General features: G+C 40.4%; 1 protein-coding gene across 5 annotated transcripts in view; it reads left to right on the forward strand.

Moving 5' to 3' along the window:
* LOC132383951 (alpha-(1,6)-fucosyltransferase) overlaps nt 1-27,933 on the forward strand; it is an 825,511-nt gene that overhangs the window by 215,460 nt on the left and 582,118 nt on the right. For all 5 annotated transcript variants that reach the window (XM_059955175.1, XM_059955226.1, XM_059955235.1 and 2 more), the window contains exon 3: nt 20,465-20,560. The gene's annotated coding sequence lies outside the window, so the exon portion shown is untranslated. The remainder of the gene's footprint in view (nt 1-20,464; nt 20,561-27,933) is intronic.

Here is a 27,933-nt window from a genome sequence, read left to right on the forward strand (position 1 = left end):
CATTTATTTTGCTGTTTAGCCCTGCTTATGATGGGAAGAGAAGCTCCTGTGTTTGTTTTCCTGTCCATGTTGAATTTATTGATGGTAGTGGACATTGTTGCAGGTGAGCGGGGGAATGAGAGAGAGCGGCTGATTACTTTGCCACAGAGCACCTCTGTAGAGAGTGACCAATGATAAACTGTGATGCTTGTTTCAGCCAGACAGCTATTTTCCCTCTAACTTGAAATTTCAGGATGCAAGTCAGGGCTGCCCTGTGAGCTGCTGAATTGATAAACAATAAAATTAGGTATCACTCCAGGACGTCAGAAAAACGGCAGCACCTTGGGAAGTACGTAGTCTTGTACTTGGAGCACATGCTGTCCATCTGTTTGAATACCTTGCAATCCTTATTCTTTGAAGGTTCCAAATAATTTTCTGTAAGATCTACTGACCTAATTAATCAATTATGTTGTTAATAATATTACCTTATTTTGCAGAATGTAGTTATCCTCTTAATTTCACTCTGTAATATTTCTCACATCACACCATCATTAATGCAAGAGTTGGACCAAATTCTAATGTAGCTTTCTTTTATGTTGTATCTTTTCCTTATTTACACTCCTATCCCTTTTTCCTTCCACCATCCTGTGTCCTCCCACCATGACGATACTTCTTCCCATTCTGTCTCATACAAAAATACTATTCCTATTTCTCACTTCCTTTGTCTTGGCCACTTTTAGCCAAGCTGGCTGCAAAAGTCTTAGGGCTTACCGTGTAGGATTATTAACCTGCATTTTGAAATGAGGACAGGAATTTGATAAAGGGAAGGGTGGAATCAGAGCAGAATAAGATCACAAAGAGGACAGTATGGAAATCTAGTAGCAAGATGAAGCTTTCCAGTTAGTGCAACAACATGAAGCACCACAGAAAGAACCTAACAAAAAAAAAAGAACTGAGGGATGGAATCCAAAGAGGACTGAAACAAAAAATCTATTCTACCTACTCCACATGCTTGGACTCACATGGGTTCCCATATCCTTTCATCTCATAGGAGGAACTGAGTGGAGCTCAAGGAGAAGCTGCTCAGCATGAGAACAGATTCAGGCAAATTAAGGAGGCAACAGCAGGGGGGGTTAAGCTTCTCTTCAAAGGCCCTGAGGTAAGCCTGATGTAGTTTGGAGGTGTGGGGTATTGCACGTTGTGCAGAAACTGAACTGGAACACAGGAATTGTTGAAGCAGTGAAGACTGTCTGAGGTGATACAAATGAAGGTGGGAGGACACATAATGTTGGAAGGAAAAAGGGATATGAGTGTAATTCAGGAAAAGATACAATTAAATCTCCTATTTCCCTTCACTGATTTCTTCCATTTCAGTCACCTTCGCCTTTTAACTGTGCCAGTGGCACTGTCCTTGGTCAGGAATTAATTGGTTCAAAGCTGCTGAGATTCGGAGATGGAATACACACAAATAAGTGAGTATCCTGCACCCAGGTTGCAGTTGTAGTTCTTGCTTTCACTTTTACTGCATGCAAAGAGCTTAATTAGCTTTGCATCTGAGGAAGCACAATGCATCATACAAATTGGCATCAGTCGTCATTCCCAGGAACGCATTGGAAGCCTTTGGAACCATCAACCACCAATGAACAAGAGGCTCCACGTCAGCTAAGAGAAAGCCTGCCAGTGTGTATCACCCACAAAATGCAGGCTCTTGCCAAGGTTACACCAACAGCACGTGCCATGGCCAACAACTGAAACATCAAAGAAGCTATGGAAAGGAACCACATGGAAGTACGATCAGCTTGAGAACTAAATTACACACCACCCTGAAATGGACAGTATATTGCTAATCAAACAGCATCACAGGGTCTACATTCTGGGACTCCCTACCCATCAGCATAATGAAAGCACCCTCACTAGAAAGACTATAATAGTTCAAGGCAGTGGCTTAGCAACACTTGGAAGAATAAAGAGGAAAGACTTTGCTTGTGAAACCCACCTCTGGCCACCTCATTCAGTCTCCTCCCCCAACAATGTCTGGTTGAGGGAACTGACAAAATATTTTCAGAAAGGTGACAACTTTACACCACATGCAAGTAATTTTGTACTTTTTAGCATTTTAGGGCAATTGCATCTTTCCAGTTTTCCCACAAATGTAAATGAAAAAGAACTGTGATTTTACATACACATCTTGTTTTTTAAAAAACAAAATGATTTCTTATTGGAGACTTTTAACTGTGCCAATGGCACTGTCCCTGGACGGGAATTAATTGGTTCAAAACTGCTGACAGATTTAGAGAGTTCAAATGTTAGAAATATAAAACGTCAGCCTTGCCATAGAAGTGGTAGCTTTTCCCATTAAGCATATGAAACTTCCATTTAAACACATTGAGTTTGAATTAAAGAAAAAAGATTTTTCTTGCATCAATTCATTAACTCTGCATTGACATTGCTGAAATGGAACACTAGAAAAAAAACAGGAAGATTAAGTGTTACATTGCTAACCATTAACCAGTAAATAGAGTTCAACACGTGGTGGGTAGCGGTAATGTAATGGACAAAGCAATCAGGAGAACACCTGAATGTGATTGAATCCTGGGAAGGGCCACTGTGCAGAAGCTTGGCTTGGTTCTGCAGATAAGTTTAGCATTGTACATTGATCATTCTGAAATACTACAAGACTCGCTGTTTAACTTGAATATATAGTTAACTGAACTAAAGGAATGCTGCCAATACTCGCACAGTTCTGCCAATTTTCAAGGCTGCTACTCTAATGCTGACCTCCTTCATTTGACTATTTTTCATTGTTACACAAATGTGTCTGTGTCAGGCCATAACCTCCCAAATTTCTTCTACCTCTCTACTCAATGCTCCACATTTAAGATGCCACATAAAACTTGCTTTCTATAAGGGCCGCATTGCTTTTCTCCATTTTCTCCTTCACATCTGCTCTGATGATGCCACATAGGATTGAAAAATATAGAATCCTTGTGGGTAGAGTTAAGAAACTGCATGGCTCAAGAGACCCTAATGGGAATTATATACAGGCCTCTGAATAGTACCAGGGTGTGGGGTACAAGTTACAATGAGGGTTAGAAAAGGCGTGTAAAAAGGGCAAGAATGCGAAAGTCATCGGGATTTCAATATTCAGGTAGATTGGGAAAATCAGGTTGGTGCAGGGATTCTACAAGATGGAATTTGGAGAATGCTTTTGAGATGGCTTTTTAGAGGAGCTTGTGGTTGAGCCTGCTAGAGAAAAGGCACTTCTAGATTGGGTGTTAAGTATGCACCAGATTTGATTAGAGAGCTTTAGGTAAAGGAGCACTTTGGAGGCAGTAATCATAATATATTATTCATCTTGAGAGGAAGTAGCTAAAGTCAGATCTATCAGTACTACAGTGGAGAAAAAGGAATTAGAGGCATGAGAGAGGAGCAGGCCAAAATTAATTGGAAGGGGACACTAGCAGGGATGACGGCAGAACAGTAGTTGCTGGAGTTCTGGGAGCAATTCAGAAGGTGCAGAATAGGTACATTCTGAAGATGAAGGGGTATTTTAAAGGGAGGATGACACAACTGAGGTTGACAAGGGAAGTTAAAGACAGCATAAAAGAAAAGTGACGGCATATAATATAGTAAAAATTATTGAGACCTTCGAGAATTGGGAAGCTTTTAAAATCAATGGAAGGCAACAAAAAAACTATAAGGAGAGTAAAGGTGAAATATGAAGGTAAGCTAGACAATAGTATAAACGACAATACTGAAAGCTTTTTCAGATATATGAAGCGTAAGAGAGAGGTGAGAGTGGATATCGGATCGCTGGGAAATGATGCTGAATCAGTAGTAATGGGAGACAAAGAAATGGTGGGGAAACTTATGTATTTTGTGTTAGACTTCACTATGAAAGACATTAAATTTGAGAGTGTCAGGAGGCAGAAGTGAGTGCAGTCGCTGTTATAAAGGAGGAGGTGCTTGGAAAGCTGAAAGGTCTGAAGGAAGATAAGTCACTTGGACCAGATGGACTACACTCCAGGGTTCTGAAAGAAACAGCTAAAGAGATTGTGGGGGAATTAGTAATGATCTTTCAAGAATCACTGGATTCTGGAATAGTTCCAGAGGACTGGAAAATTGAAAACATCACTCCATTCTTCAAGAAGGGAGGGAGGCAGAGAGGGAAATTATAGGCCAGTTAGTCTGACATCAGTTTTTGGGAAGAAGTTAGAGTCCATTACTAAGGATGAAGTTTTTGGGGAACATGGAGGCACATAATAAAATAGGCCAGAGTAGGCATGGTTTCCTTAAGAGGAGATCTTAGCTGACAAATCTGTTGGAATTCTTTGAGGAAAAAACAGGAGAGACAAAAGAGAGTCAGTGGAAGGCCTTTGACAAGATGCTGCACTTGAGGCTGCTTAGAAAGATAAGAGCCCATGGTATTACAGGAAAGATACTAGCATAGATAGAAGATTGCTTTCTAGCCGTCGGCCAAAGGGTGGGTATGAAGGAGATCTTTTCTGGTTGACTTCTGGTGACTGGTGGTGTTGAGATAATTTCTTTTCATGTTATATGTCAATGGATTTGATGACAGAATGGGACCATAAGAAATTAGGAGTAGAATTAGGCCATTTGGCCCATAGAGTCTGCTCTACCATTCAATCATGGCTGATTCAGCTCCACTCACTAGCCTTCTCCCTGTATACTTTGATGCCGTGTCCAATCAAGAACCTATCAATGGCCTTATAAAGCCTCAGCATCACATCCCTGCTCTTGTATTCTAGACCCCTTAAAATGAATTGCCTTCTGCACCACCAATTCTATCTGCAAGTTAAGCTTTAAGCTCTGCACAAGGACAACCAGGTCTATTTGTATCTCAGGTTTTTGGATTACCTCCCCATTTACAAAATAGTCTGCACATTTATTTTTTCTGCCGAAGTTCATGACCATGCATTTTCCAACATTTTATTTCATTTGCCACCCTCTTGCCTATTCTCCTAATCTGTCCAAGTCCTTCTGCAGCCAACCTGTTTCCTCTACATTATCTGCCCCTCCACCAATCTTTGTATTGTCTGCAAACAGGACAACAAAGCCATCTATTCCATCATCTAAATCATTGATATGCAGTGTAAAAAGAAGTGCTTGCAACACTGACCTCTGCGGAACACCACTAGTCACTAGCAGTCAACTAGAAAAGGATTCTTTTTTTTCCCATTCACTGTCTCTTCCCAATCAGCCAATGCACTAACCATGCCAGTAACTTCCCTATAATACCATGGGCAGTTAATTTGGTAAGCAGCCACATGTGTGGCACCTTGTCAAAAGTCCAAATATGCAACATCCACTGCATTGCCTTTATCTATCCTACTTGTAATCTCCTCAAATAATTCCAACAGGTTCATTAGGCAAATTTTTCTCTGAAGGAAACCATGTTGACTTTGTCCTATTTTGTCTTGTGTCACCCAGTACACCATAACTTCATCCTTAATGGTTGACTCCAACATCTTCCCAACCACTGAGGTCAGGCTAACTGATCTATAATGTCCTTACTGCTTCTTTTCTCCTTTCTTAACAAGTGGTATGGCATTTGCAATTTTCCAGTCCTCAGGCACCATGCCAGAGTCCCAACAATTTTTGAAAGATCATTGCTAATGCCTCCACAATCTCTTCTGCTACCTCTTTCAGAACCCTTGGGTTCAGTTCTTCTGGTCTGAATGACATATGTACCCTTAAGTCTTTCAGGTTTTGAGCATCTTCTCCCTTATAATAGTAACTGTACCGTATTTTCTTCCCTCATACCCTTCAACATCTGGCACACTGCTAGTGTCTTCTATAGTGAAGACTGATGCAATATGCAATATACTCATTTAGTTCATCTGCCGGCTCCTTATCACCGTTATTATTTCTCTGGCCTCGTTTTCTAGCGGTCCTGTATCCTCTTTCATCTCTCTTCTATTTTTTACATACTTGAAAAAAGCTTATACTATTCACTTTGATATTGTTTGTTAGCTTGATTTCATATTTCATCTTTTCCCTCCCAGTAATACTTCTAGTTGCTCCCTGTTGGGTTTTAAAAACTACCCAATCCTCAATCTTCCCACCAATTTTTGTTTTGCTGTATACCCTCGGTTTTGCTTTTACATTTGCTTTGACTTCCCTTCTAGCTGTGGTTGTACTATTTTGCCATTTAAGTATTTCTTTGTTTTTGGAATACATCTGTCTGGCACCTTCCTCAATTTTTCCTAGAAACTCATGTCATTGCTGCCCTGCTTTCAATCCTACCAGCATCTCCTTCCAATTTACTTTGGTCAACTCCTCTCACATACCACTGTAATTTCCCTTACTCCACTGAAATACTGCTATGTCAGACTTTACTTTTTCCCTATCAAATTTCAAGTTGAACTCGGTCATATTGTGATCACTGCCTCCTAAGGGTTCTTTTACCTTAAGCTTCCTAATCACCTCCAGTTCATTACATTACACCCAATCCAGTATAACAGATTCCCTAATAGGCTTAATGACTAACTGCTCTAAAAAGTCATCTCATAGGCATTCATCAAACTCACTCTCTTGAGATCCATTTCCAGTGTGATTTTCCCAATCGACCTGTATGTTGAAATCTCTCATGACTATCGTAATATTGCACCTTTGACGTGCTTTTTCTATTTCCTGTTTTAATCTGTGGTCCACATCCCAGCCACAATTGGAAGACCTGTATATAACTGCCATCAATGTCCTTTTACCCTTGTAGTTTCTTAACTCAATCCAGAAGGATTCAACATCTTCAGATTTTATGTCACATCTTTCTACTGATTTGATGCCATTCTTTACAAGCAAAGCCTTGCCACCTGCTCTGCCAGCCTTCCTATTCCTCCTTGGGCATTCAGCTCTCAACTACAACCATCCTTCAGCCATGATTCAGTGATGGCCACAACATCATATCTGGCAATCTGTCATAGTGTAACAAGACCATTCACCTTATTTCTTATACTCCATGCATTGAGATATGACACTCGCATTGAGATGTAATTGATGGCTTTGTGGCCACGTTTGAAGACTATATGAAGATTGATGGAGGGACAGGTAGTATTGAGGAAGGAGTGAGTCTGTAGAAGGACTTAGACAGATTTGGAGAAGAGCCAAAGTGGTGGCAGATGGTATATAGTGTAGGGAAGTGTATGGCAATGCACTTTGGCAGGAGTAAAGGCATAAATTACTTTCTAAATGTGTAGAAAATTCAAAAATCAGAGTTTCAAAGGGACTTGCGAGTCTTCATGTAGGATTTCCTGAAGGTTAACGTGCAATGTTAGCATTTATTTAAAAAGGAGTATAATGTAAGGGCAAGAATGTAATGCTGAGGGGTTATAAGGCATTGGTCAGACTGCACTTAGAGTGTTATAAGCAATTTGATAATGATTCTGGGAATAAAAGGGTTAATGTATAAGGAGCATTTGATGGGTCTGGGCCTGTACTCGCTTGAATTAGAATGGTGGCGGTGAAGGTGGGGGGAGGGAGTCCCATTGAAATCCATCAAATATTGAAGGCTAGATAGTTTGGATATGGAGAAGATGTTTCCTCCTGGATGTTTCCTCTGGGAAACATAGTGTGGGGGTCTAGAACCAGATGACACAGCTTCAAAACAGAGGACATCTCTCAATGTCTCTTAGAATGGAGATGAGGAGCAATTTCTTTAGCCAAAGGATGGTGAATCTGTGGAATTCATTGCCACAGATGGTTGTGAGTGTTAAGTTATTGGGTATATTTAAAGCAGAGTTAATAGGTTCCTGATTAGTCAAGGAGTCAAAGGTTATGAGGAGAAATCAGGAGAATGGGGTTAACATGGATGGTAAATCAGCCATGATGGAATTCCAGTGCTTAGTGATTTCTGGTAAAGTGGTGGCGCATTTGAACACAGCATCCTCTTGGGGGCCAACCAAAGTTGCTTTTTACTTTGTAAAATTTGTTTGTTTTACGATCGAAAGGCAATTCTACTCCAACAGCTTAGGGTGCTGCAGGGCTACAACATCTGTGCACCGCTCATTGATTGGAGTAGCTAGACTGGTGTTGGCAGCGGGGCCACCCGGGATGTCAGGAAAGGAGCTGGTTGGAATGTTGGTGGAGCATGCTTGGGTTCAGATGTGTTGACGAGGCTGCAAACCATGTCACTGCCTGCTACTTGTAGGCATCAGAGTTGGTGTGTGAAGGCAGTGAATAGTATAACCATGGGAGGTTGTCTCAAATGTTTCACATGCCATCGCAAGGTTTGGTTGGACAGTGATAATTTAAGTTTCCGCGAGCCTGTTACTCTTGTCTGGTGGATGACAGGCAACATGGTAGCTGCGTAGCCTTGGTTGTAAAGAGGACTAGGCCTTAAGCCGCGGGCTTGCCTACTGCTGCAGACCAAATGATGAAAAAACATAGAACATAAAATAGGACAGCACATTACAGGCCCTTCGGCCCACAATGTTGTGCTGACCCTCAAACCCTGCCTCCCATATAACCCCCCACCTTAAATTCCTCCATATACCTGTCTAGTAGTTTCTTAACGTTCACTAGTCTATCTGCCTCCACCACTGACTCAGGCAATGTATTCCATGCACCAACCAGTCTCTGAGTGAAAAACCTTCCTCTAATATTTCCCCTTGAACTTACCTTAAGCCACGTCCTCTTGTAGTGAGCAGTGGTGCACTGGGGAAGAGGCGCTGGCTGTCCACTCTGTCTATTCCGCTTAAAGCCGGAGGCAGTGCATTGCATCTGCACCTGGGTGGGTGCTGCCCTCCCTTGTTTGAGTGGTGGAATGACAGGCTGGATTGAGTGCATCTGCACACTGTTCATCAATTGCAGGACATGTCGCACAGGGTCTTGGACTATATGTTTTTTTTTGAGTGAATATGCTTCTTTGCTGGCTATTTTGAATGTTGCACTCTCTCTGGAATGTTTGCTGTCTATTTAAAATGTGCTTTATTGTATGTTTTGCACTTTGGCCCCAGGGGAACGCTGTATCGTTTGGCTGTATATCTTCTTCTTCTTTCTTTGGCTGTCCATCGATTTCAATTTTGACTGAGGCCTGAGCAAGGTTGTGTGGAAGACTGGCAGTTGCCCATGCTGCAAATCTCCCCTCTCTACACCACCTACATTGTTCAAGGGAAGGGCATTAGGACCCATACAGTTTGGCACCTGTGTTGTCGCAGAGCAATGTGTGGTTAGGTGCCTTGATCAAGGACACAACACACTGCCTCAGCTGAGGCTTGAACTAGCAACTTTCAGATCACTTGGCCATGCACCAGCATACAGCTGTATATATATGTATGGTTGAATGATAATTAAAATTGATTTGATATAAATGCAGAGTAGACTGAATGGGATGAATTGCCTAATTCTCCTCCTTTGATGGTTTTAATGCTTCCATTCATCTCCCTCCTTCCTTTCTCCTTAGCTGTGCAATCTGAATCACTTCAGTTTCATTTCCCAAGCTATTGGTCCACTCTCTCTTCTCCCACTCTGTACAGGGATTGTGTTTGTTTTGTCATTGCTCTTCTCCATTTCAGTGGATCATCACCTGTAATTTCTGACTCCTCCAACTGGATGCCACAACCTAACAAACCTCCCCTTTCCCTTCCCTTCACTGGACCCTCCTTTCAGAATGCCCTGGTTTCCTCTTCCATCTCTACCAAAGCTCACACCCCATGAATTATGCAGAATTTACAGCATCTGTGCTGTCATCAGGACAGGCTTTCTCATGAAAGGGCGACCATTTCTGTATCCCTGATACATTCCCCGCTCACAATGTTGCTTCTGCAAGGGGGAAACCAATGTAGTTCAGATGACTGCATTACAGATTATTTTGTTTGTTCTATAAGATTTTCCCCAAACTTACAGTTGCCTGCCATTTTAATTCTCCAGCCCACTCCAATTCTGACCTCCCTTTTTTAACAGTGAAACTTGGTGTACACTCGAGACATGGCAGCTGGTCTTCCAATTTAGCACAGTGCAGCCCTCGGGAATTAATAATTTCAGAACATTGGCAGTTTGTGTTTCCAGGGCTGCTTCATTGTTCCAGTTGTTTCAAATATCATTCTTATTTGCATCTCCTTGAAATCTACCTTTTACTGTCCTCTTTCACCTTGTTCCACATCCCATTTGTCATTTAATTTCTCCTGCCTTTCAGCTTATCTCAGATTCTCTCCTTCCCTCTTAACTTTCTCTGCATCTGAAAGTTTATTTTAGAGCCATACAGAGGTATAGCACAGAAACACCCCCAACCAACCAACTCTGCACTACCAACCACCAATTTACATTAATATTATATGAATCCATCTTCTATTCTCCCCTGTATTACCAACAATCGCCCCCCACCCCCAGATTCCACTATTCAGATAACACTCTAGGTGTTATTTTTCAATGGCCAATTAACTTCCTGACTCATCGTTCTCTGAGACATGGAAGGAAATTCTCAAGACCATGGAGAATGGACAAAGTGCACATTGGTGGCACTGGAGATCAAGTCTAAACCTGTGTTTCCAATGCCATGAGGCGAATGCTCCACTGGTTATCTTAACTTTTCCCATTTTATTGACCCAACTTGTTCCCTCTTTTGTTCTCTCTCTTCCACAGATGTTTAACTTGCTGTGTGTTTCCACCATTTTATGCACTTATTTCAGGTTTGCACTATCTGCAGTATTTTGGGCTGTACTTCTAATGTTTATCCTTTTTCCCATTTTTGTTTTCCTCTACCTGTCCATCAGCCTCTAATTAACGACCGAACTTCACTGAGTAAAAACTATCTTTACATTGACTTCTCCTACAGTAGTTGTATCAAGTTAGTAATTGGTTAATTCGAGGATTAACTTATTCACTTGATGTTAGTTTCCACTAATGAACATCCCACTATTTTCCTTTGGGTACTATAATACCCAACTCAAGTTGGCACTTCTGGAATGTTTAACTGCCCCCTGGTGCTGTCCAGTCACAGCCTCACTAATTTTATAGTCACATATTTAAGAAGACAAACGAACAAATTTTTTTGTAGCTGTGTGCTTCCTTTTCCTTTGCTCCCATTTTCTCCCTTGCATTGTCACACCAGCCATTTTGTTGATCTACCATTTTTTGAACTCATTTAACTGCAGTTCTCTCTATGCTGCCCAGTGCAAATAATGTGCAAAGTACTCAAAGTCAGTTTATCCCTGTACACTGATCACTGTTCTGTGTGTCGCTTTACTTCTGTGACCTCCATTTCAAGGGAAAAAACAAAATAGAATTTTATGGAAAAAAATATACATAAACAAAGACTGACAACCAATGTTGATAAGACAAACTGCAAATAAAAAGTAATACTGAGAACAAGAGTTCTGGAAGAGACTTGCAAGTGAAGTATGCATTACGTAGAACCAGTTTAGGGTAGTGGTGGTAGAAGTTAACCTTATGCTTTTTCTCAACACCTCTATTATTGAAGGCAAGCATGCCATATGTTGCCTTTACCATCTCATCCACTTGTGTAGCCAATTTCAGTGAACTATAGACCTGGACTCCAAAATCCCTCTGTATCTCCTTGATATTAAGGTACCTATAATGAGCAATGTGATTTCTCTTCCTATTTGATTTCCTAAAGTGTAACATCACACGCTTGCTCAGATTAAACCCCATCTGTCATGTCTCTACCCATATCTGCAAGTCATCTATGTTCAACTACATTCTTTGATAGTCCATTACACAGTCTGCAGCACTTCCAATCTTGGTTTCCTCTGCAAGCTTTTTAATCTGCCCATTGTAGTCCATCAAATAATTAATGCACATCACAAGCAGAGGGCTCAGCATCACTGGTCATAGACCTCCAGCCAGAAGAACAACTTTCCACCTGCTACCCTCTTTTTTTCTGATGTCAAGCTATTTCTGAATCTAAGTTTGCAATTTACCCTGGATCACATGCATTTTTAATATCTGGATCGAACTACCTTGAGGGACCCTGTCAACTCCCTTACTAAAAATAACATCCACTGCCCTATCATCAGTCTCCTTTCTCACTTTGGTAATCTAAGGTACCTTGCCATTCTTGTCCATGCTCTTTTCTGGGACATGCTGATCCCAAACTCTGATCAGCTGATCTTTAAACATTTCCCACATGCAATATCTGAACTTGTCCATCAGCAGCTGCTCTCAATAAAACCCTCTTAGCTCTTATCATATGCTGTCTTAGAACATAATAAATTGTGGTCTCTCTTACCAAAATGTTCACCCATCATTAGGTCTGTTACCTGGCCTGTCTCATTTTCCAAAACTAGGTCCAGTATGTTCTTTCCTTTAGTTGGACTCACCACATAATGTTTCAAGAAACCCTTTTGGGTGTTGTGAAGCAATACCACCCTATCGAAACCTCTTGTATTACAGAAGTTGACTTGTTCTATTGTGGTTTTGCATATATGCATATACATGTACTTGTGTATAAGATAATAAACTTTGACTTTAACTGAGCAGTCATTGACTACGATGAGGTGGAATCTTGACTTCACTTTCCTTCTTGTTATGGCCTTCCACTTTGTGTCTGCACTGCACTTCCTCTGTAACGTTATTAGAATATTCTTCATTCTGTTATTGTTAGTAATGAATTGATCTGCATGTCTGGCATGCAAAATAGGTTTTCACTTTACCTCAGTACATGTGACCTAATGCACAATTTATTAACAATTTACCAATTTTAAATTGGAGATGAGAAGCCTGGGGCTGATCAGTGATGGTTACAACAAACAGCACGGTAGGTTTGAGATGCTGAGTGCGGCTCCTATTTTCTTGTTTCTTCAAGCTGGCCTCAGAACATCACTGATCATCATTACTTTGGTAAGTGATGCTCTGTCAATAACTCCAAAAGACTGGAAGTAGAGTAAATAATGAAAGGCTTTTATTAGCAGTAAAACGGAGCACGTCCATGCTGGAGACTATGGGAGGAGCAGAGACACAAATCACCTTTATCCAGGGGTCTGTGGGAGGAGCCACAGGAGTAGTCAGCAGAGGGGTGTGACCTGACAGATATACATGGTTTACCACATATATGTGTCAAAAAGTTCTGTTTTTCTGGTTGCTTCTGAATGACTGCCAGTGGTCACTGCAGTTTCTGAGAACAAAAGAGAACAAGGTACTGTATAATTGGATATTAAGCAAGGGAAGTGGAAGTGGCTGGAAAAATATAGGGGAATTTGGAAAGAGGAAGGCTTAACATTTCAGTTCAACAGCATTTTCTGTTGCTACCTCAGGATTTCTAGCTTCTGCAGTATTTTGATCTTCATGAATTAGAAAAGATTTGGTGTTATTTATGGTGAAGCTCCCATTTGTTGTAGTTTCATTTTTTTTAAAGCTTATTACTCCCCATTAGCAGTTGTTAAATAGGATGCCAACATAGATAATTGATGATTTTTTCCAAATTTTTATTTTGCCAAGAGCTGTAGTATCTTTTGATACTGCGAGAGTATGTCAGTATCTATAGTAAGGCCAAGCATAAAATCGGTGTTTAGCAAGTTGATCTGTACTCATTACTGAACAGAATATTTTGTCTGGAAAGTATTCTATGGTTGTTGCTATCATGTTCAAGCTTCTTGCAGCCTTCAGTCTGAAGGACCTCATGTTTATTATGATAATCTCTCATCTGTAATATTAAATCAGTTTAAAAAAAATGAATACATGCTTGAATCAGTTTCCTCCAGTTTCAATAGCAACATGGAAGTCATTATCCACTAGAAAGTTTTTAATCACTACTGTGCATTTGTGGCTGTATGGTTGCTTAATGGATGTAGTAGTGCAGTGGTTATACTACACTGCACTAATAATTTGGAAGCTTGAACAATGATCCAGAGCAGCTAGGGAATGAAAATCCAAGCAACTCAGTGAGTCTGCAATAAAAAAGAAACAAGTGTTACTAATACCAAATATGGAACTAAGCTTATCGGGGAAAAAACATTAAATTCTCAAAGGAGAAAAACGGACTCAACAATCAGCATTGACCTTGATGTCAGACAAAACAAGCATACAGACAATACTGCAGAGTGATTTCACTAGGTCAAGTGGATTCTGAGGGGAGAGAAACAGTCAGCATTTAGAGTCAAGAACACTTCATCAGAATGGAAAAAAGGAGAAGATAATTGTGGTTTGTGTTGCAGAGAGAATATGGAAAATAGTTTATGATGGTGTCCAGACTGAAGCATGCCAGCTAACAATTGCTGGGAAAAAAAGCTAGGGACAGGGAAAGTAAAGAATCATCGGAGGTGGAGGGGGGGGGGGGGCGGGATTGATGGTGGTTCCCTGAGATTGTAGAATTCAATATTGAATTCTGAAGTCTGAAACGTGTCAGAAGAGGTGCTGTTCATTAAATTTGTATTGGGCATTATTGGAAGTGTCAGAGGCAAGAATGGAACTATAATGAAGAATTAAAATAATGGGCAGCTGGAAGACCAGTGTTGACCTTGTAAAATGAGCAGAGCTGTTCAGTAAAGTGCTCACCCGATTAGAATTCAGTTTTTCCGTTGCAGAGGAAGCTCGGTTCTGAGCACACATGCAATACAGTGAATTGGAAGAAGTACAAGCATACAAGCAAATTACTGGTTTCCCTGGCAATTGTATCCTGGATTGTGGAAAGAGAAGACGTTAAAGACCTAGGACCTGATACTACACCTACACACCCCCCCCCCCCCAAGCCAGCATCATTGTTTTTGTTCAGCTAGACCTACAAATCCTTGCCCACAAACAGTTGCCAACATTGCAAGAGGTGCCCCGAAGACTTGGAAAAATCTGACACTGGTTCTGATCAAAGGATCATACAGTGCCTATTAAAAATACCCCCCCACACCAAAACCCCATTGGAAGTTATCAAGTTTTATTGTTTTACAACATTGGATTTAATTTGGCATTTTTGACACTGATCAACAGAAAAAGACTCTTTTATGTCAAAGTGAGAACAGATCTCTACAAAGTGAACTATATTAATTACAAATATAAAACCCAAATAATAGATTGCATAATTATTCACCCCCCCCCCCCTTTAACAGGACACATCAAACCATCACTTATGCAGCCATTTGGTTTCAAAGTCATGTAATTAATTAAATGGAGATCTGTTTTTGGAGACCTGTGTGAACTCAATATATTTCAATTGATTGTAGTAAAAATACACATGTATCTGGAAGGCCCATCTGCTGGTGAGTCAGTATCTTGGCAAGAACTATGCCACGAAGACAAAAGAACACTCCAAGCAACTCCATAAAAAGCTTATTGAAAAGTACACATCAGGAGATGGATACAAGAAATTTTCAAGTCACTGAATATCCCTTGAAGTCAATCGCCAAGACATGGAAGAATATGGCACAGCCGTAAATATGTGAAAAGCAGGCCATCCTCAAAAACTGAGTGACTGTTCAAGAAGGAGACTATTGAGAGTGGCCACTGAGAGACCTGTGACAATTCTGGAGGAGTTAGAAGCTTCAATGGCTGAGATGGGAGAGACTGTGCATATAACAACTGTTGTCCGGGTGCTTCACCAGTCACAGCTTTATGGGAGAGTGGCAAAGAGAAAGCCACTGTTGGAAAAAAAAAACTCAGTGAAATCTTGGCTAGAGTTTGCCAGAAGGCACGTGAGAGACTCTGAAGTCAGCTGGAAGAAGGTTATATGGACTGATGAAACCAAAATTGAGCTTCTTGGCCATCAGACTAATTGCTATGTTTAGTGTAAGACAAACTCCACACATCGTCAAAAACACACCATCCCTACCATGAAGCATGGTGGTGGTTGCATCATGCTGTGGGATACTTCACTGCAGCAGGCTCTGGAAGGCTTGTGAAGGTAGAGGGTAATATGATTGCAGCAAAATACAGAGAACTCCTCAAGGAAAACCTGATGCTGTCTGCAAGAGAACTGTGACTTGGGGGGTTTGTTTTCCAGCATTTGTTATACAGGACCTGCTTAAAAACAACGAAGATAATGTCCAGACCTCAGTCAGAGTCAGACTCCAGACCTCAATCCAATTGAGAATTTGTGACTGAACTTGAATCCCCATGCAATCTGACAGAGCCTGAGCAGCTTTGTAAAGAAGAATGGGGAAAAATTGCAGTATTCAGATGTGCAATGCTGATAGAGATTCACGGCTGTAATTGCTCCAAAGGTGCATCTACTAAATATTGACTGGAAGGGGGTGAATACCTATGCAATCGATTATTTTGCATTTTATATTTGTAATTAATTTAGATCACTTTGCAGCAATCTGTTTTCACTTTGACCTGAAAGAGTCTTTTGCTGTTGATCGGTGTCAAAAAAGCCAAATTAAATGTACATCTTCAATGTTGTTAAAAAAATGAAATATGAGAGCTTCCAAGGAGGGTGAATGTTTTTCATATGCACTGTAACTAGTGAGCTAATATCTCTACATCAAAACGATGTGCCGAAGATCCGTGGCATGGTGGATTGTAGTAGGCTTAATATGAGCTTCTGCTATCAAAGAACAATGCTGAACTGCAAGATTGCAAGCTATATACAACATTGAGTGTTCACTGGTGATGGGGTGAGGCATTTTTCAGGATGGTGGGTGGGTGTGAACCAAGGCGGCTATTTTATGGAGAATTGTGTCAGTCTTTAACAGCAATCTGAGAAAAATAGTTATTTTGCAGCTAATAGAACCTGGTCACCAGAAGGGACAGACAATGCTATACAGTCCACAGGGTCCACCACTGAAAGTGGGTTTTGGTTCATGAAGCCACTAATCATCGGGCAAAATGTAAGACTAAAAAACCATTTATATTTAAACCCAAATTCATCATTACTGTTCCAGACCTTGCCTGCATCATTCACCCGAGCAGCTACCTCATAGAACTGTGTAATCGGAGGTCTGCGTATGTCCTCTGAACTAAAAGCAGGAAAAATCCACTTTAACTAAATTGCCAAATCTGCTGCTTCACCTCCCACCCCCTCATTCAGCCAATTTGTAATCAATAGCAAATTGTTTTAAACTGTGCCATTGAGGAGCATTTACCTGTAACCTGCTGACTGGTGTGTTCCCCCAGAATCACTGCTCCAATTCTCATTGCTATGACTCCCTGTTCCAAACATGGTTGAAGCAGCTGATCTGCAAATTTATAGTGCAGATTTATGTTTATCTATATTTTTTCATAAATTCTGTTGTATTTCTTTATTTTCTTCTAAATCCCTGCAACAAAATGGATCTCATGGTAGTGTAGGGTAAAGTGTGCACTTTGATAATAAATTTACTTTGACTATTTTGCTCGACAGATGTGAACTGCAAATTCCGTAGATCCAGTTGGAGTTGCAGTAAACACAAATTGTTGTATTAGATACCAAATATCTTGATCCCAGCCATTGATGTTGAACTGCTTCAGGAGAATCTCAGACCCAATAATCTTGAGAAGCTTTTAACAATGACCTATTCTCCTTTATGAATAAATGGGATTAGGATTGATAGGCATCATGGCTGGCATTGGTGGGATGGAATAGAACGGCCCATTTCTGTGATGAGGCTAGAAGTCAGCCTCATTGTGAAGCTCCTCAAATAATGAACCAATCTATACTGAGTGCAGCAGAGCCTAAACTATCTCCAGGCTTGAGGTGATGAGCAGAAAGTTACTTTTTACATTGCACGAGGGCTGGGTAACCATATCCCTGAATGTTAAGATGGAAAACGGATCATCCATGATGAAAAGGCAGGGTAGACTCAATGGGCTGAATGGTCTAATTCTGCTCCTATGTCTTATGATCTTATGATTTAGTGATATAATCTTTATACTAGTGCCTGCACACATTATACAGAATCTTTACAGATTAATACAGAGGCAAAAAGTGCAAGGTGTTCTGTCATGTATATCTTGCTTCTTGGAATGGAGATAAGTATGAGGATCTCTATTTTCTTGGAAGAATGCTGTTACAACAACACTTAACAGCTTGACACAGTCCACCATTAAATAGCCTTGATTTACATCTGCCACCACTCTGAATCTTGCCTCTCTGCATCACTGGCAGATGCTCACTCTGTTGTGTATTGCTTGGGTTCTTTCAGGTCAGCTTGCATCAGGCCTGCTATGCTCTACCATCCCAGGATCTCTGCCATGTCATTCTGGTTTGGAATCCTATTGCTTTTCCTCCGGGTTCAAGAGGTGGCTTAACATTGACTTTGACATCACAGTGCACACACCAAGAGAAATAAAAAATGATGTTTAAGTTGTTTTTTCAAACCAGGTTTGCTCTCAGCTACCTTCATTTCCAATAAAATGATAACAATGTGAGATTGTTGAACCATGTTAAACATTGCTTGTACCTTCCTAAAACTGTTGCTCTTTCAGCAGCACAGAGCGGCCTCAGGTTCAATGTTAGCCACCTTGCCCATTACCTTCCGTGTTGACAAAGGCAGTTTACAATTACATCGATTTAGAAAGCAGAGAAAAAGAACTCCCAAGTCCTTCACAGAGGCAATCGTTGAAGAGGCTGAGAAATAAAGGAATTATTGGGAAATGGATTGCAGAAGCAGCATTTCAAATTATTCTTCAAAACAACCTGGCTTGAACTAACCTGGTTGGATTTTGTTAATATATTTGTACATGTGGGCAGAAGCTGGCCTTCAAGTGATTGTGAAAGCGTTATCATGCACCATTTAACAGTAAATTGGCAGTGTAAAAATAGTTGGTCCATATTCCATTGTGATCCGTGTGGTTTAAATAGTTATTGCAAACAGCTTATTGCAAAATATCTTGAGCTTGCTTGTATTACTTGGAGTTTCAGAAGAAATGATACTCATGAAACCCTTGAGGTTTGGCAGGAGCTTGAGATATCTGTTTTTTTTTGTAGGAAATTTTCATGCTGGATACTTGAGGATGTTTCCTCTCATTGGAAAGATGTATGTAGAACTATGCAGCACAGTTTCAAAATGAGGCTGTTCTGCAAGTTATGGAGCCCGTCATTGATTATTTTCAAGGGTAGGTTGGACTGACTTTAGACTACAGACAACCTCCATGTAACAACCACTTGTGTAACAGAATTCACAATTCACTCTTCTCCAGCCCTTTATCTTTCCCACCCACCTGGCTCCCCCAGTACCTTCTAATTATCCTCCTTTGCCTCCCCCCATCTTTTTATTCTGACATCTTCCCCCTTCCTTTTCATCCCTGAGGAAGGACCTCAGCCTGAAATGTCAACTGTTTATTCATTTTGAATTCCTCCAGCATTTTGTGTGTTGCTTTGGATTTACAGGATGTGCAGACTTGCTCGTGTTCATCACTCATTACCCCAAATTTTGAGTTGCTCTTATGGAATTTGTGGAATAATATAAGAATATAAATGTAAATTTAATTTTTTCTACTTGAATTTCTTGATGCATGCATTAATGATCTGGGTTTGCATTATGGAAAATTCACATATGGACTGTTTTTTTAGGAATGGAGAGTGGGAGAACATGGGCATGAAATCAAGCTAAAATTAGCTGGAATTGTATTGCTTGGAAAAGTGAGCTTCAAAGACTGTGGGGCCCAATTCCTGCTTTTTCATGATACTTTGTTTTATATGCAGTAATTCTATGCTGCATTTTACATGTCATATACTTCTATATAAAATAATATATATAACAACAAGGACCCATGCATTCCTCTGAGAATTAAACAAAGTCAATTACTTTTCATCTGTGTGACAATGCAGTTCCATAAATTTGACCCTTTTCATTCTAAACAGCAGCTCCTCCCATGATTCCTTTTACTTCTGCTGCACCGAATTTGTAAGTCTCTTTTCCCTTTAATGTCCTTGAGCATACTCTGATCCTCAATCTTGCCTACCATTTGGCTTCTAACATTGACCACACTTACAGAAGAATTTTGAAGTGCATTTGCAAGTAGAATGCATGAAGTTCTGGAAAAAATATACATAAATCCATTATAGTAAAACTCATTACTCAGTATGGAAGGTCTTGGCATCAGTTGTATACAGGGTAGCTAGGGTACCTAAGATTTTTGTATAGTACTGTAGTAACTTTATGTATTGCACTGTACTGCCACAAAAAAAAGAAATACATTTCATGACATGTGAGTGATGATAAACCTGCGGCTCTTTTGTGGACTGATAGTGGGGAGGAGGCAGGGAGAGGGGAATTATGTTTGTGAAAAGTGGAATGGAGAGGGGAGAGCGCGGGAAGCACCAGAGAGGCATCCTGTAATGGCCAGTAACCCAATTGTTTTGAATCAAATGATCTAGCTTGGTGTCTGGGAGTTGAATTTGTCTGCACTTGTGCCACACTCCCCGTCCTGGCACTCCTCCTTTGCTACCTGTCCCATACCCCTTCCGATCGAAATATCCTTTACTAACTCGCCCTCCACTCCACATGGACAAATAGAATACTGTGCAGAAGTCTTAGACACCCTAGTTATATATTTGTGCCTAAGACTTTTGCACATTACTGTATTTCACATGAATAGAAATTATTTGGATTGATGTTGACAGTGTTGTTATATTTATATTGTGCTTTCAATTTTACAGAAGGTGAAGACTGCATAAAAAGAAAAAAACACTAAAGCAGTTGCGTGAATCTGGAACTATTTTCTGCATCAAGTCCTCAATCCTCTGACGGTGCAGGTAAAATATTCACCCCTTGAGGTACTTCTGGAATGTTTCATCACAGGAGCCAATTTTAATACTTGTAGCTTTTTTAAAAAACTCCTGAAGAAACAATGGAAAGGTGAATAAAAACAAATTGTGTGTCACCATCTTCCAAATATCTTATGAAAAAATGTCTCCCACGTAGTTATTATTCAAAGAGGATGTGAATTAAGTTTAATATTGAGTATGTTAAGAGTGTTTTGAAAGCAGTGTTTATAGTTAAGCCATGTTGGGAAATAAAAATTGCTTCTCAGAACACTGTGGAGAATTTAATGAATGACTTCTGTGTAAACAAGTAAGCTAAGAAAATGAATTACAGCCAAGAAAGGGCTAGATATGTATTCTAGTGCAATCTATGGACGTATAGTTTTTGAAAAACTGATAATTCATGATGTGCATCACATGGTGGTTTCTGAAATGGTGGAGGAATTAGAAGACATGAGGGATGAGGAACGAAGTGTTGGTGGGATAGAAGTGAGGTTTCGTTTCTTGATTCTGTAATTACTGGAGTGAATGAAGCAAATTATTGATCTAAAGTTTTAGGGAACTGAATTCTCAGCCATATTATTGCATTCGATGAAGAGAGCTGTGGTGATGTAGAAAATCTGTTAGCTGCACAATGGTGTCTAAATTCATCACCTGATCACTATATCTCTACATATTTGTCAATCTTCACAAAGTTAGAGCTATGTGTGTCAAAATTAGCTCATTATTTTATTTTGAAGTGAAAATGGTAAACCAATTAATTAATTAATTGCATATTCAAAATGCCTTCATAATAAGTAAACATTTTAGCAGTTTAAATGTGGGGTTAATTTTGGAAACTTAATGCTGTCCTTGCATCAGATGGCTTCCTTCTCTACATAGATGTGATGTGCTCTGTTTCTCAAGAAAGTTTGCTAGAGCCTTGGCTTATTCTTGTCCTCCTGATGCATTTTAGGGTAACAATAATTTAAAAGAAGATGTGAAGGAATTACAAAGAGAGATTAATTAGGCAGACAAAATGATGGCAAAAGGACATTAACTAGAATAACTGTTATTTTTTCTTTGGATTCCAGAGTGGTATTTTCTTAATGGGAAAGACAAAAGTTTGCAGACAAGCAAGGTGATGTGCTTGTACAGCAACACTGCTGCACCTCACAGCCCATAAGCGGTGATGTGAAATTGTGAACTTGGCATGAGTTTAGCTCACATCCTGTTTCCTGTCGGTTGAGATTTCAGATCTATAGCAGTATGTTTTAGACTTAGTTACAATTGACCCACAAGGTCTCGATGACTAAACCATTTACTGAACATCTTTTGGCTGCCTGGCCTTTGTCATACTTTTGGTGAAATCTAAATTGGGCAGGTTGTATTAGGGAATTGAAACCTCATTCTTTCTCTAAGTTTGTGACAAAACAGGCTATCGTTACATTGACAATGCTGCTCTGTTTTCTTATTCAAGTAGTTACTTAATTCCATGTTGAGAATTTTTAACAAGTTGTCTCACCAAGTTGCAGAACTCATTGGATTGTTGAAAAGTTAAGATAATTAAAATAATTCAGAGATTTAGTAGGCCAGGAAGAGAGAATCTAATTTCAAAGATAGGGAAATGCAGAATAGACAGTTTTGACCTTAAAATTAGCGGCAAATCTTTCAGGTGTAAGAACAGGAAGTCTCTTTTCACACAAAGACTGATGAAAAGTTGAAATAAAAATGCAGATTGTTGGTCTCATGGTCAGTTTTTTTTTTCCAAAATTTACCTAGGAACAGGTTTTAATAATGAGTGATATGAGCAAATACAGATAAATTAACTGAAGTATCAGTCATATGTGACCTAATTTGATAGTGGAATCCTCAACAGGCTGAATAACTACATAATATTGTATCTGAAGTTATACTAGATTCGGTGTTCCCAACCTGGGGTCCATGGACACCTTGGTTAATGGTAGGTTGTCCATGGCATACAAAAGGCTGGGAACCCCTGCATTAGGTGGTCAGCACTATGTTCATATTCCACAAAGAGATGTGTCAGGCATTAGTCTGTCATCTAACTGATTCTATCATGCTATATGATAAATTTTGGTAGGGTCAGGAGGTTGTGCCCAGCTCACTGGTCTACAGTGCTGGGGCCAGCGGTTACACCCAGATACCTGATCTGCAGTACTTGGGTTGGGCAATATTACCCAGTTCAAGACAAAGTTTCTGCTTTGATTTTGATGTAGGTCTGAGGTTCACTGCCTCAGTCCACATGTTCTTTTTATATCCATAGTCCTCTGAAAATTAATTCTGTTGAAGTTTTATGATTTTCTGACCTCTTTTTGTCTTTGACAACACTGCTCTTGAATTTCCTTGCTTGGTAGTTGGGAATGCCTGTAATGAATGTTAATCCTGTTGAGGTTTCAGACCCAAAAGACAGTTCCCCACCTGATGCTGACAGCTCAGAGTGAGAATTATCTTTAAAGATTGAGTTAATTTTCATGCTTAAAGTTCTGCACACATAGCATGTGCGTAGACTTGCACATACGGTATGTACACACAAGCTAATGGGCAAGAAAACATGCTTCCCTCCTCAGATATTTCCCCCAGGGTTGAGGATCCCTTACCATCACAGTTTGAAAGTGTTTAATGATTGATCTGAAGGTTGTGCCACAGCTGAAGTGGGAGAGGTCGTGCTTAATGGGGTGGGTGGATGGTAGGTAATGTGAGAGGTACTCACTTCTGCCATTTGTTCTGAGCTTCTGAGTGTTCCTACCAGAAGAAACTCTGGGCTCTAATACCATCCTGAAAGTTGCTGCTTTAGCTATAGGTCAGTGCTTCCTAAGAACCAGGAAGCTTTGAGAACATACTCCCCTGTGTTCACTTGATAATCCCTTGTCTTGACAGAGAGCAGAGAAGTGTTTCAGGAGTTTGGTGTTGGTAATTCAATTGTATGGCATTCAGGGCAAATTGAGTTGAGTAAGAATTTTGATTCAGATCTATAGAATCACAGGTAGTTGGTTTCTTATCCTGCCAGCGAATTTGGGTGGATCTCGGAGAGCCAGCTCTATCTTTCCTGTGACTTGAAATGGTTGCTGTAGGTAGTCAGGAATCAGAAACGTTTACATCACTAGTACCTACTGGATTGAGAGCTTTGTGTCAGGTTTGACATCGTGATCTCTCTCTTCTGCTTGTCAGCTCATAACTGTGCCGGAACAGAAAAGGTGATGGTCAATTTTGTCTTTGCTGTCAGCCTTTGAGAGTCAACTCCTGAGAAGAGGGATGTGATTTACATTTTCCAGGTTGTCATTGTGGGGCTTTATTTCTGGGAGGTGGTGTAGTATTGTATAGGAGGCTCAGGTATAGAACCTTTGCTTAGTGGGTGATCTCTGGTACTCTTCAGTAAACATGTTGATAATGGCTTGCATTTTGGGCTCCACAAATGTAAATAAAAGCATTGTCTGTGTTCAACAGTTTGATGACTGAATTTGGGATGTTACTGATTCTCTGTGGATGGGGTATGTTTGACTGGTTTTCCATTTATTGTGCAGATGTGCTCCAGTCTAGCTTGTTCGTGATGAAGTACACTTTGAGATTGATGAATAATAATTCTTTGCTTGGTATCCATCTCCACCGAGGTTGGATCAGTTGTAGACCTATTGGTTAAGGTCACAACTTGCATGCCTTGTTATTGCTGATATGCAATGGAAGGCATATTTCTGCAGGCAGCTAAATCTGAGAAGGGTGCTCCACAGTCTATCTGACTGATAGTGGAAAAAGCTTTTTTGAGGTTGATGCTGGTCTCTGCATTCTGGAGTTGTCAAAGCAGAGCAAATTCAATGGGCCAAGTAGCTGATTTTGCTCCTGTATCTTATGGTGAAACAGTTTAGATCATGTCTATTATGTCCCCTAAGCAAAAGAATCCACATGGCCACTCAGGGAATTATGTGCATGTTAATGTGCCTCTTCATTTCCCAGCAAAGATGGGTACATCGGCCTTGGTGTTGACCAGCAGGAGGGAAATGCCAGGTCTGGCCTCATATAATTTTAGTACTGGACAGAACAATTTCCAGAATCCTGTAGTGTTACTCATGGTGCTATTTGTCCTTCACTTCCATTAGTTTTGGGAAAGTATAAAGGAGGAAGTTAGAGCTCTCTTTGTCAAGGCTCAGATGTGAAGAATACCAGGAGAGGCAGTGGGGGCAGTTGTAACTTGGCACTGTGAATAACATCAGACTTGAGAAAGGAAATTGAACTTTCTGGGTTATTTCTACAAAAATGAGCAGGGCAAAGAAATTGAAGATAGACTACTTGGAAGAAATTAGGCTAGACTGAACTGTGTAGTATTTGTAGTGACTGAATGAATAGGTATTGTAGTGCCTTTAATGAATTTACTGTTTTACCCTGTGCTCTGAGTTCTGATCCAGCAATGATTATTGAAATGACAGGTACCCCATTCTGATTGCTGTAAATGATTCAGCTTGAATGAATTCTTCTACCTTTCAGCAGTTCACTGTAAATTGTATTCTGCAAAAGTACAAATCAAATTTATCAAAGTTAGCTCTTCAGTTAAAGCTAGAAAAATGTTAATGATTACATTTGAAATAATGTATTTTTTAATATCCACTGATTTCATCTATATTTTTATGTTGACTGCTATCTTAAGTTAGTATTCCTTCAAAATCCCAGGTCATCCCATTCCTGTTCATTCTCCTGGGCCTTTGCAGTAAAGGGTAGGTATTCACCTTGGCAACAAAGCTGTGTGCTTTCAAAAGAGCAGGTAAAAACAAACTCTCATGATTTAGAAAGTTGCCTGAAGTTTGATTCTGCTGCAGGACAATTAGCAAATCCTTCAGTTGGAAAGACCTTGGGCTGCATTGCGGTATTAATTGTGACACCAGAGATATGGAAATCAAACCTTGCCTTTAGGTATATCATTGCAAATTGTCTTGCTAAAACAATGTGGGAGTTTAATAGAAAATAGGCATTATGAAAAGAAAAACTGTAGTGTTATGGTCTGAGTACTACTGTATTAGAAATTCATTGTTCAAAAGTTCAAGCTCAAAGTAAATTTATAATGAAAGTACCATTGTCACCATATATCACCCTGGGATTCATTTTCTTGCAGGCATACCCAATAACCATAATAGAATCAATGAAAGACTGCACCATGGGGAAGACAACCAATGTGCAAAAGAAAACAAACTGTACAAATACAATGAGAAATAAATAATTATTTAATTATTTATGGGTTTTATATTGCTATATTTCTTCCCTATTCTCGGTTGGTGCGGCTGTAATGAAACCCAATTTCCCTCGGGATCAATAAAGTATGTTTGTCTGTCTGAGAAAGAAAAAAATAATAAATGACTAAGTAAATAAGCAATAAATATCGAGAATGTGAGATTCACATTCAAAGTGAGTCCATAGGTTGTGGGAACAGTTCAGTGATGGGGCAAGTGGAATTTTCCCTGTTGGTTGAAGAGCCTGACAGTTGAGGGGAATAGCTGTTCCTGAGCTTGGTGCTATGTGTCCTGAGTCTCCTGTACCTCCTTCCTGATGACAGCAGTGAGAAAGGAGCATGATCTGGGTAGTGGGGTTGCTGATGAAGGATGCTGCTTTCCTGTGACGGTGCTCTGTGTAGATGTGCTTGGTGGTGGGGAGGGCTTTACCTGTGGTGGACTGGGCCGTATCCACTGCATTTTGTGGGATTTTCCATTCAAGTGCATTGGTGTTTCCATATTATGCGGTGAGGCAGCAAGTCGGTATACTCTTCACCACACATCTTCAGAAGTTTGTCAAATTTTAAATGTCATACTGAATCTTTGCAATCTTCTTAGAAAGTAGAGATGCTGCCATGCTTTCTTTTCAATTGCACTTGTGTGCTGGGCCAAGGACAGGTCCTCTGAAATGATAGCACTGAGGAATTTAAAGTTGCTGACTCTCTGCACCTCTGATGTCCCCATGAGGACTGGCTCATGGACCTCCAGCTTTCTCCTCCTGAAGTCAATAATCAGCTTCTTGGTTTTGCTGACACTGAGTAAGAGATTGTTGTTGTGGGATGGCTCAGCCAGATTTTTAATCTCCCTCCTGTATGCTTATTCTTCACCATCACTGATTTAGCCTATGACAGTGGTGTTATTAGCACACTTAAAAAATGCATTAGAGTTGTACTTAGCTACAGAATCACAAGTGTAAAGTATCAGAGTAGTAGACTAAGGGCAGAGCCTTGTGCACCTGTGTTGATGGACGTTATGAAGGACATGTTGTTGCCAATCTGAATAAACTGGGATCTCCAAGTGAGTAAATCCAGGGTCCAGTTCCATAAGGAGGTAATGAGGCAAAGTCTTGAAGCTTATTGATTAGTTTCATTTACATTTCAATACTATCATCAGGGGATGATAGTATTGAAATGTCAAGCTGTAGTCAATAAAGATGTATGCATCTTTGCAGTCCTGATGTTCCAAAGTTGAATGAAAAGCCAATGAAATGGCATCTGCTATGCCGATAGGCAAATTGGAGTGGATGCAAGTTGCTTCACAGGCAGGAGTTGATCATCACCAACCTCTCTCAAAGTCTTTGCCACCGTGGATTTAAGTTTTGCTGGGTAATAGTCATTGAGGCACTGGTATAATTGAAGCAGGTGGGTACCTCAGAATGTTGAAGTGAGAGGTCAAAGATTTCAATGAACGCTCCAGCCAGTTGATCGGCACAGGCCTTTAGTAGTCATCCTGGTACCTCATCTGGTCTGGATGTTCTCCGTGAGTTCACCTACTTGAAGGATGCTCCCATGTCAGCCTCAGAGACTGACATCATAGGGCCATCAGGAACTCTGATAGTTCTTGATAGATCCTCCTTGTTTTGACAGTCAAGGCAAGCATGGAAGGCATTGAATTAGTCTGGACTTGAAACCCTGGTGTCACCAGCATTGCTTGATTTCACTTTTTAAGATGAGAAGCAATTCAGCCCTGCCACAGCTGTTGAGCATCCTTCATTGATTTAAGTTTAGTCCGGATTAGGCACTATACCTGTGTGATGGCTTTCTGGAGACTGTACCTGGTCCTCTCAGAACTTGGTCACTAAACTTCAATGCCTGTGGTCTGGCCCTCACCACTTTGTGGATCTCATGGTTCAGACAGGGCTTCTGGTTGGCGAAGACTCTGAATGATTTTGTGGGGACACACCCATATGTGACTGCTTTTATAAAGTCTGTGATAATCATGGTGTATTTATTTAGGTCCACAGTCTTTGAACATGGCCCAGTCCAACAATGTGAAATGAAACAATCCCGTAGCTGCTCCTCTGCCTCCAGTAACTGCCTCTTTGTTGTCCTAATCTCTGGAACCCTGCTGCTCAGCCTCTGCCTGTATGCAGATAGGAAAAAGACAGCT

Source organism: Hypanus sabinus, chromosome 2 (genome assembly GCF_030144855.1).
Source record: "Hypanus sabinus isolate sHypSab1 chromosome 2, sHypSab1.hap1, whole genome shotgun sequence".
NCBI classification, from domain to species: domain Eukaryota; kingdom Metazoa; phylum Chordata; class Chondrichthyes; order Myliobatiformes; family Dasyatidae; genus Hypanus; species Hypanus sabinus.